At 41.2% G+C, this 11944-nt stretch overlaps 1 pseudogene; it reads left to right on the top strand.

Annotated features, from left to right (window-relative positions):
- Positions 1-237: 237 nt before the first annotated feature.
- LOC105002793 lies at positions 238-889 on the top strand (annotated as a pseudogene).
- The last annotated feature ends 11055 nt before the right edge of the window (positions 890-11944 follow it).

The raw sequence follows: 11944 nt of genomic DNA on the forward strand, positions 1-11944 counted from the left end.
CAGCTACTTTTCTTACTATTGTAGAACACAGAATTTCAGAAATGGTTCACCAATATCTTTTACACCGTGGCTTTCATATCTCCATTTCCAGGTAGGCTGGAAGAAAATGAATAGACAGTTCTCCAAAGAAGGCATACAAGTGGCCAATAAGCACATGAAGAGATGGTCAGTATCATTAGCCATCAGGGAAATACAAATCAAAATAACGGCACCTAAGTCACCAGTGTGAGCTACATCATGTGCGAGGCAGCATTACTACCCCAAAGAAGCTTCAAAACTAATCTGGGGCAATTTGCCAGCAAGCACAAGTAGGACACCCAAAGGAGTCTCAAGTTCCAGATGCAGCTCCAGGACATGTGTGCCACCATTGGGATGGGTCCCCTGATTTACGGAAAATGATTTTGGTCTGAGATGCTGGGCATACAGATTATCAAAGTGTGCCTAGCCTTGAAGCACCAGAATGGAAGTTTGAGAACTTTGGAGGAACTGCTACATCAACAGGTTTTATAGGGAAGGGAAAAATTCAATCCAGATGTCAGCCAAGACAACTTGATAAGGGTCATCAAGCAAATAAAGGCCCATGGCACTGGCTTCAGCATTACCCCTGTGGGTGGCACTACCATATTCACTCTGTTCCAGCTGAGCTCAATATGAATTACAAACAATGAGGTGCTAGAGCTGGCAGGGAAGAATGGCTACAGGACCACCAGTGAGACAAAAGCCAGTCTTGAATGGGAGACAGAGTGATAACTACAAGTGCTGGAACACATGCTGATGGCAGGGCTGGCCTGCCTAGCCAGCCTCTACAGCAAACTACTGTCTTCCAGCTCTCTTCACTGACCTCCCCTCTCAGATTACAGCTCAGAAGGCCAGAGAATTCCTCTCCTGAATCTAGGAATGTGGAAGGCAGCACAGCAGGATGCAGGAAGGAGAGAGCGAGCAGCTATTGACTGGTGAATAAAACCTGAACCAGGAATTACCTGACTGTCCAGTGGTTAGAACCCAGTGCTTTCACTGCTGAGGTCCAGGTTCTACCCCTTGTCATCCGAGAACTAAGATCCCACAAGCCATATAGCACAAACGGAGAAAAAAAAAAATTCTGAACAATTTTGCTTAAAAAAAAATAGAATAAATAAAACAGATTCAGAAATTTTAATGGTGATGGAACAAACAAGAACATAAAAGCTGCTACTATAAATATGCTTTATATCTTCAAAAAGATAGAGGAAAACCTGACCAAGATAATTAAAGAAGTGGAAGATAAAGGAAAGATCCAAATGAAACCTCTAGATATGAAAAACATAGTATCTGAAATGGAAAATACACTGGATGGAATAAAAGCAGATGCTGAAGATTGGTGATTAGAAGAAACAGAAATAGAAACTAAGCAAGGTGAAGTACAGAGACAGAAAAAAATGAACAGAATACCATTTGTGTATGGACTAATATTAAGCAGACTGACATATATGTAATATCTCAAGAGGATCCCATTAAGAGAGAAGATGCATGAAAAAAGGCTTAGAAAAAAATATTTAAAGACAAAATGACCATAAATTTTCCAGATTTGCTGAAAGCTATAAAATTCATGGATCCAAGAAGCTTAATGAATCCCAAGCAGAATAAACCTGGGGAAAACCACATCATATTATGTCACAATAAAATTTCTGAAACCACTGACAGAGAGAAAACATTAAAAGCAGCCAGAGAAAAAAGACATATTTCTTACAAAAGAATCAATATACGAATGACATAGAATTCTTATCAGAAATTATACAAACCAGATCTTACACAAAAACCCAAATGAATTTTTTGGCCAACCCAATATATTTTACCCCAATAAGAAAATTAAAGGAAAAAGAACTATTTTTTTAAGACAAAGATGAGAAAATTCATCACTGGGATTTTGATGAATGACAAAATTACTGGTCTAAAAGAAATACGAAAGGAAGTTCTCACTGCTTCCAAATGATACCATGTGGAAATGTGGATCTACACAACATAATGAAAAGTGTCAGAAATAGTAAATATGAGTAAACATAAAATACACTTAATATTTAATCTCTTCAAAAGATAATTGGTTCTTTAAAGCAAAAATTACAACAGGATTTATAGTACATGTAAAAGAAAAATGTATGATCACAGTAGCACAAAAGAGGAAAAAAATTACTGCTGTACTGTTTTATAGTACACATGAAGTGATACATTATTTGAAGGTAGACTGATATTTAAAGATTGTATTTTATAGGGAATTCCCTGGTGACCAGGTGGTTAGGACTGTGCACTTTCACTGTCCTGGCCAAGCTTCAATCCCTGGTCAGGAAACTAAGATCAAAGTTCCCCCCTAAGCCATACAAGATGACCAAAAAAAAAAAAAATCTATTTTATAAACTGTAGAGCAACAACTAAAGAAATAAAGATACAACTAATAAGCCAATAATGAAGACAAAATAGAATCACAAAAAAATTCAATCTGAAAGAAATCAGGGAGACAATAAAAAAGGAACAAAGAGAAGATTGGGCAAATAGGAAGTAACTGAAAGATGGTAGTTTCAAACTCAATCATGTTGATAATTACATTAACTTTAAATGTAGTAAACACCCCAATCAAAAGGCAAGGAAGGTCAGATTGGATCCAAAAACCAAAACCAAAACTATAGAGTTTCTTGTCTATAAGAAACTCACTTAAATATAAAGAAACATATGGTTAAAAGTAAAAAGATGAGAGAATGTATATTATACAAATAAGAACCAAATGAAAGTCAGAACGGCTATATTAAAAATAAGAAATAGACAAATCTGCAATTATAGTTGGAGATTTTAGCACTTTTCCCTAAGTAACTGATAGTAAAGCTAGACAGAAAATCAGTAATAATATAAATTTGAAGAACACTATCAACCAATTTGATTTTTTAAATTCTTATTTATTTCTCTTTAGCTGTGCTGTCTTCACTGCTGTACAGGCTTTTTTCTAGTTGTGGCAAGCAGGGGCTACTCTCCAGTTGCAGTGCGTGGGCTTCCCTTATTGCAGAGCACAGGCACTAGGGTGCACAGGCTTCAGGAGTTTCCACTCCTGGGCTCTAGAGCACAGTCTCAATAGTTGTGGCACAAGGGCTTACTGTAGAACATACTGTTCTGCAGTATGTGGGATCTTTCCAGATCAGGGATGGAACCTGTGTCTTCTGCACTGGCAGGCAGATTTTTTACTACTGAGCCAGCAGGGAAGCCCCATCAATTTGATTTTAGTGACATTTATGGAACATCACCAACTCCAAACACATTATTCTCAAGTGCGCATGAATCATTTACCAAGAAAGACTATGTGCATATTTGTGGTAAATTGCTTTAGTTGTAACTGACTCTTTGTGACCTCATGGACCGAAGCCAGCCAGGCTCTTCTGTCCACGGGATTCTCCAGGCAAGAATACTGGAGTGGGTTGCCATGCCCTCCTCCAGGGGAATCTTCCCAATCCAGGGATAGAACACATTGGTTAAGTCTCTTGCATTGGCAGGCAGGTTCTTTACTACTAGCACCAGCTGGGAAGCCCCAGGTAGACTATAATCTAGGCCATAAGACAAATCTGAATAAATACAGTTTGGCAATGTGTTATAAAACTAAACTTTCTCTTAATCATACAATTTGGCACTCATGCTCCTTGGTATTTATCCAAATGAGTTGAAAACTTATGTCTACACAAAAACCTGCACATAAATGTTTACACACTTGAACTTAGCCAAAAGGCCAAGAAGCAACTGCACGTAAGTATTTATAGCAGCTTTATTCATAATTACCCAAACTTTGAAATAACCAAGATATCCTTCAACACATAAATAGGAAAAAAAAAAACCAGTGGCACATCCATATAATGACTATTATTCAGCAATAAAAGGAATGAGCTATCAAACCGTGACAAGATATGGAATAAACTTGAATGTATTTTACTAAGTGAAAGAAGCCAGCTCAAAAGTCTACATACTGTATGAGTCAAACTATTTGACAATTCAGAAAAGGTAAAACCACAGAGACAGTACAAAAATCAGTGTTGCCAGGGGTAGGTAGGAAAGAGGGAAGAATGGAAAGAACACAGAGAATTTTTAGGGCAATTAAGCTACTCTGTATGAATAACTTAAGGTGGCATCTCTTGTCACAGAGCACAGGCTCTAGGCGCTCAGGCTTCAGTAGTTGCGACTTGTGGACTCAGTAACCGTGGTGCATGGCCTTCAGTTACTCTGTGACATGTGGAGTCTTTCTAGACCAGGAATCAAACCCGTGTCTCCTGCAATGGCTGGTGGATTCTTATCAACTGTACCCCCAGGAAAGTCCTGACATTTTTTTAATTGGCGTTCTTGGACTTGAATTGTTTTTTAAATTGGAGTATAGTTGCTGTAGCCCACAAATTGCATGGTGTGGCAAAAACAATTTTTTTGGAAAGAAATAGAGGTATATATTTTGAAAGTTGCAGGAGATTTTAAGAGTAATTAAGATAAAATATGCATTTAAAAAATATATTTTGAAAACAGAGGGAGTCATAGTAAATGAGGTAAAGTATGCATCCAAAGAATAGCAAGGAGAAATAAGAAAGCCTTCCTTAGTGATCAATGCAAAGAAATAGAGGAAAACAATAGAATGGGAAAGACTAGAGATCTCTTCAAGAAAATTAGAGATACCAAGGGAACATTTCATGCAAAGATGGCACAAAAAAGGACAAAAACAGTATAGATCTAACAGAAGGAAAAGATATTTAGAAGAGGTGGAAAGAATACACAGAACTATACAAAAAAGATCTTCAGGACCCAGATAACCATGATGGTGTGATCACTCACCTAGAGCAAGACATCCTGGAATACGAAGTCAAGTGGGCGTTAGGAAGCATCACTATGAACAAAGCTAGTGGAGGTGATGGAATTCCAGTTGAGCTATTTCAAATCCTAAAACATGATGCTGTGAATGTGCTGCATTCAATATGCCAACAAATTTGGAAAACTCAGCAATGGCCACAGGACTGGAAAAGGTCAGTTTTCATTCCAATCCCAAAGAAAGGTAATGCCAAGGAAAGTTCAAACTACCACACAATTGTACTCATCCCACATGCTAGCAAAGTAATACTGAAAATTCTCCAAGTGAGGCTTCAACAGTACATGAACTGAGAACTCAAGATGGTCAAACTGGATTTAGAAAAGGCAGAGGAACCAGAGATCAAATTGCCAGCATCTGTTGGGATGAAGAAAAAGCAAGAGAATTCCAGAAAAACATCTACTTCAGCTTTATTGACTATGCCAAAGCCTTTGACTATGTGGATCACAACAAACTGTGAAAAATTCTTAAAGAGATGGGAATACAAGACAGACCACCTTACCTGCCTCTTGAGAAGTCTATATGCAGGTCAAGAAGCAACAGTTAGAATCTGACATTGAACATCGGACTGGTTCCAAATTGGGAAAGAGTACATCAAGGCTGTATATTGTCACCCTGCTTATTTACCTTATAATGCAGAGTACATCATGTGAAATGCTGGGCTGGATGAAGCACAAGCTGGAATCAAGATTGCCAGGAGAAATATCAATAACCTCGGATACCCAAATGACAACACCCTTGTGGCAGAAAGTGAAGAGGAACTAGAAAGCCTCTTGATGAAAGCGAAAGAGGAGAGTGAAAAAGCTTGCTTAAAACTCAACATTAAAAAAAATGAAGATCATGGCATCTGGTCCCATCACTTCATGGCAAATAGATGGGGAAACAATGGAAACAGTGACAGACTTTATTTTCTTGGGCTCTAAAACCATTGCAGATGGTGACTGCAGCCATGAAATTAAAAAAACTCTTGTTTCTTGGAAGAAAAGCTATGCCCAACCTAGACAGCGTATTAAAAGCAGAGACAAAGGGCCATCTAGTCAAAGCTATGGTTTTTCCAATAGTCATGTATGGCTGTGAGAGTTGGACCATAAAGAAGGCTGAGCACTGAAGAAATGATGCTTTTGAACTGTGATGTTGGAGAAGACGCTTGAGAGTCCCTTGGACTGCAAGGAGATCCAGCCAGTCAATCCTAAAGGACATCAGTCCTGAATATTCATTGGAAGAACTGATGCTGAAACTGAAGCTCCTGTACTTTGGCCACCTGATTTGAAGAACTAACTCATTGGAAAAGCCCCTGATGCTGGGAAAGATTGAAGGCAGAAGAAGGGGACAACAGAGGAAGAGATGGTTGGATGGCATCACCGACTTGATGAACATGAGTTTGAGTGAGCTCCGGGAGTTGGTGATGGACAGAGAAGTCTGGCGTGCTACAGTCCATGGGGTTGCAAACAACTGGACATGACTGAGCAACTGAACTGAACTGATGCATCTGAAAGGAATACTTTTCGTGAATATTTCTTTGAAAAGAAAGGAAGTCCAGAGACTTCCCTGGTGGTCCAGTGGTTAAGACTTTACATTCGCAATGAAGGGGGCACAGGTTTGATCCCTGGCCAGAAATTAAGATCCAGAATGTTGCCCAGTGCAGCACAACTCCCCACCCCCTGCCAAAAAAAAAAAAAAAACAAACAAGAAAGGAAGGAAGTCCTAGCGTTATATTCTAAGTGTTCAGCATAATGAAATATGACCTAGGAGTTTCTTCAATTAGGGGATTGGCAGATTCCCCTCATCAGACTATTTTCATAGACCTCACCCTTCCTGTAATAGGTCACATTTATAGTCACACCCAGATCTCTAAACTGAGATAGGAATGGAGTTATTATTTGAAGTCAGAACAGCTGTCAACAGCTCTGCACACCATCAGCTTTTGTTTCAACTGCTATCGCTGGCCTGCTGGCTATTGCTTGGCTGGCTGCTGTCACCCTGTTGCCCACAGGCCAATGCCCACATTGCGGCCAATTAATCATCATGGGGCTCAGCTCCTGCTGACCTCGTCTTTTCTTCAGTTTCATGGCTGCCTGACTGGGCACTACCTCAGCAGCTGCAGTTGCTGCCAATCTCCTCTGACCTGCCAATCTTTAGTTCTCAAAACTCTCTGGACAAAGGTAATTTTTCTATTACAACCAGATGGGATTCCCAAAGCAAGGATTTGAGATCCTAAAGACTCAGGATATCAACTATATCTCAATTAAAAAAAAAAAAAAAAGACCCAGGATGCTCCTTGACACTACAGATCCCTCTTCACTGAACATACAGATTCTCTGAGAGGCCATCAGAAGGTGTCAGGCTTCCTGACCACTACAGAGCCATATAGTCCATGCAGTCTAGAAACACCAGCAAAGAGACATTATATAATCAGGAATTCTTCCATAGGAAGATAATAAATACTATCATCTCTGTTTTCAGACTTTGTGGACATCCTATATACAGACTGGAACCACTGCCCTGAATGAAATCCAGTTCTGTTCTCCCATCCAGTCCACTCCAGCAGATTCCAGAAAACAATGTATCTTTCAAGGTTTCCAGTCATTCTCTTTTTTCAGAAACCCTCAGGCCATCTGGCAGCTCATATTTGAATTCTAAATATGGGTCAGGTTCCAGTTCTCACCTTCCAGGACTCCTCAGTTCAGTTCAGTCAGACTCCTCAGTTCAGTTGCTCAGTTGTGTCTGACTGTTTGTGACCCTATGGACTGTAGCACACCAGGCTTCTCTGTCACCAACTCCCGAAGTTCACTCAAACTCATGTTCATCAAGTCGGTGATGCCATCCAACCATCTCTTCCTCTGTTGTCCCCTTCTTCTGCCTTCAATCTTTCCCAGCATCAGGGGCTTTTCCAATGAGTTAGTTCTTCAAATCAGGTGGCCAAAGTACGGAAGCTTCAGTTTCAGCATCAGTTCTTCCAATGAATATTCAGGACTGATTTCCTTTAGGATTGACTGGCTGGATCTCCTTGCAGTCCAAGGGACTCTCAAGCGTCTTCTCCAACATCACAGTTCAAAAGCATCAATTCTTCAGTGCTCAGCCTTCTTTATGGTCCAACTCTCACAGCCATACATGACTATTGGAAAAACCATAGCTTTGACTAGATGGACCTTTGTCCCTGTTTTTTAATATGCTGTCTAGGTTGATCATAGGTCCTTTAATTTTATGGCTGCAGGACTCCTAGGCCTCTGCATATCTCATGTTTCAGTACCAACATCCCAGGACCCTTTAAAAAGCCCAGTAGTAATGAGTTGATTGGCTGTAATCTATAGAATTGTGGTGTTGGAGAAGACTCTTGAGAGTCCCTTGGACTACAAGGAGATCAAACCAGTCAATCCTAAAATAAATCAGTCTTGACTACTCATCAGAAGGAACTGATGCTGAAACTGAAGCTCCAATAATATTTTGGCCACCTGATGTGAAGAACTGACTGACTGGTAAAACCCTGATGCTAGGAAAGACTGAAGGCAGGAGAAGGGCATGACAGATGAGATGGTTGGATGGCATCACTGACTCAATGGACATGAGTTTGAACAAGCTCTGGGAGATGGTGAAGGACAGAGAAGCCTGGCGTGCTGCATGCAGTCCATGGGGTCAGAGTTGGACACGACTGAGCGACTGAACTGAACTGAAGCTTCATCTAGAGTCTAGATTCCTATAGAGTGCAAGCACCCCACCTACTGGCCTCTTCAGTAACTGCAGACAGCGTAAGCCAGCTCTGCATGGTGCTGCTGCTGCTGCTAAGTCACTTCAGTCATGTCCGACTCTGTGCGACCCCATAGACGGCAACCCACCAGGCTTCCCCGTCCCTGGGATTCTCCAGACAAGAACACTGGAGTGGGTTGCCATTTCCTTCTCCAATGCATGAAAGTGAAAAGTCAAAGTGAAGTCGCTCAGTCGTGTCCAACTCTAGCAACCCTATGGACTGCAGCCTACCAGGCTCCTCCATCCATGGGATTTTCTAGTCATAAGTACTGGAGTGGGGTGCCATTGCCTTCTCCGCTGCATGGTGCAGGGGGTGGGAACTGTTGTTGGCAGGGATTTTGCTTTCACTGCAGCTGTGTTGGGCTTCCCAGTTGATGCTAGTGGTAAAGAATCTGACTGTCAAGTAGGAGACAAAGCTCAATCCTTGAGTTGGTCAGATCACCTAGAGTAGGAAATGGCAACCCACTCCAGTATTCTTGCCTGGAAAATTCTACAGACAGAGGAGCCTGGCAGGCCACAGTCCATGGGGTTGCAGAGTTGGAAATGACTGAAGTGACTTAGCACACAGCTGTGTGAGTGCCTGGTGCACTGAATTGGACTGGCAAGGCCCTAACAAAATCATGTGAACAAAGTAAAGTACTAATCCCTGACTTGGGTATAAAAAGTCATTGCTACTGAATCCTCAGTAAGGTTATCTTGCCGTACTTACCATACACCCTCCAACTGATCCATCTTCAAGGCTCTCTTCTCCCATTGGAAACACTTCCTCTTCCTTGCATGATATGTGTTCTTCACACCTGGCTGCTGCTACTCTCCTCAGAATTCTGGACCAAGGCTGGTCAAGTCTTTTCTTACTTGTCCCCCTGGGGGTACTGTGCTAGCCCTTGGTGAAAGGACTCAGCATGATGTACCGAACTGTTTCCATCCCTGGCTTCCCTTATTAGACACAGCTCTCAGGGAGTTCTATGGCTGTACATAATAGGTACTCAGTGTTGGATACAGATAAACTTTTAGAGAGATCTGAGCTCTTGTCTCACATGTGCCACTAAGCTGCAAGTTTTTATCAACCCTAAGCAAATAATAAATCCCAGCAGTTCTCAAAATTTTGCCTCGAGAGGTATCTGGCAATATCTGGAGCCATTTTTGGTTGTCCAAACTAAGGGATGCTACTGGTATCTAGAGGGCAGAGGCCAGGGATGCTGGTACACATGCTTCAACACACAGTACAGCTCTCCATAAAGAATTACCTGGCCTCAAATAATACGGTTGAGACACCATGATCTAGTTAATATTCACTTAACAGGGTTTGGGGCTTACTTGATAGCTCAGTTGGTAAAGAATCCACCTGCAATGCAGGAGACCCCAGTTTGATTCCCGGGTCGGTAAGAACCTCTGGAGAAGGGATAGGCACTCCAGTATTCTTGGGCTTCCCTTGTGGCTCAGCTGGTAAAGAATCTGCCTGCAATGTGGAAGACCTGGGTTCGATCCCTGGGTTGGGAAGATCCCCTGGAGAAGAGAAAGGCTACCCACTTCAGTATTCTGGCCTAGAGAATTCCATGGACTGTGTAGTCCATGGGGTCACAAAGAGTTGGCAATGACTGAGTGACTTTCACTAACAGGGTTGAGTGACAGTGAGGATATAACCTGTGAAACATAAAGGCACGGAAAGATGTTGGAAAGTCTTCCGCCTTGTGTCCATGTGAAGGACACTGCAGAGGAGCATGAGCTATCATGTGTGCGACTCACTGAACATGTGGATTTCAGCCACACTGCCAGAACCCATCAGCAACAGGTGGGAATTCAGGTCCCTGAAACTAAACAATGAAATGGATAAATTATATCATACGTGGTACATACGATGGAGTGCAGCCTTGGAAAAGATCCTGCTACATGCTACATGAGTAACCCTGATAACATCACGCTAAGTGCGAAAGGACATATAAACTCTGCTATCACTCGTACGAACTATCTAGTCAAGATCAGTCATCTGTTGCACTACAATGTCAATATACTGCCACATGCCACAACATGAGCCAACCCGAAGACATCATGCTAAGTGGAAAAGGACAAATAAAGTCTGCTTGTACTCATATGAACTATCTGGTCAAAATCATAGCAATCTGTTGTACTACATGTTAATATACTTAACACTACTGAACCATACACTTAAAACTGATTAAGATGGCAATTTAAATGTTTTTTACCACAATTTAAAAAAACTGAGCATGATCATTTATCCAAGTGGCAAAAGTCAATTTGGTTAAGTGTTGGCAAGAGGGTAAGCTAAAAGGTACTTTAAGTGTTGTTGGAACTACAAGTTGTTACAGTGGTTTTGGAGGATAGTGATGAATAAACTAAAAGTACATAGCCTTTGACCCAACACTCTTAGGAATACTTCCTATAAAAATACCCACACAAATACTCACATACAATTGTCTCATGTATAAAATATCCACTGCAGCACTATTTAGAATAACAAAATACAAAAACAACCCAAACAGCTACCAATAAGATACTAGCTAAAATAATCTGAGCTATTTCCATACAATGGGGTACCATGCAGCCATTAAAAATGAGCTCTAAAGTTATGAGACACCGCATATAGCGAGCTTCTCCATGTGTGAGGAGAAACGGGAGAGGACATGCATAGAGAAATTCTGGAAAGAGAAAAGAAACAAGTCCTAGAAAACATGGATAAAATGGAAATTTAAATTTTTACCTTATACTACTAGATCTAGTAAGTACATTTGAAAATAAAAGCATAAAAGGAAGAAAAATTACCCACTCGTTTCTTTTCAAATAGTCTTTAGATCAGTGGTTTTCAGGTCTCTTCAGCATCACCTGCCTGGGAGCTTAAAAAAAATCCAAACTCCCAGAATCCACCAGAGAGCACTAGGATCTGACTCAATTGGTCAGCAGATGGGTCCCAGGGCATCGGTGTTTTCAGAAGATCCCCAGATAGTCCTAACTTTCAGCCAGTGTTGTGAAATTACTGATTTAGCCAGGGCTTAAGCAAACTGTAAAACATGACAGGAAACATTATATCCTTTGTGATCACATAGTCTGTCACTTGTGTCTTTGAGCCCTTTAAAAAATGTAAAAGCCATTCTTAGCTCCTGGTCAACTGGATCCGGTCCATGGCCCATTTTGCCAACCACCAGTTTTAGACCACCCAAAGGCTGGACTTACAGCCTGAACAAGATACCATGACACAAGGTACAGTCAGGAAGGTAGAGTCCACAGTGAGCCTCCAGAGGTCTGAACCCTAGCCCTCTAACTGGCACCCAAGTTGTTCTGAGTAGGAGGTAGGAGGGCTTTGGATTCACACTAGTAAAACTCCCAAAACAA

Source organism: Bison bison, unplaced genomic scaffold, assembly GCF_000754665.1.
Source record: "Bison bison bison isolate TAMUID 2011002044 unplaced genomic scaffold, Bison_UMD1.0 scf7180017864456, whole genome shotgun sequence".
NCBI classification, from domain to species: domain Eukaryota; kingdom Metazoa; phylum Chordata; class Mammalia; order Artiodactyla; family Bovidae; genus Bison; species Bison bison.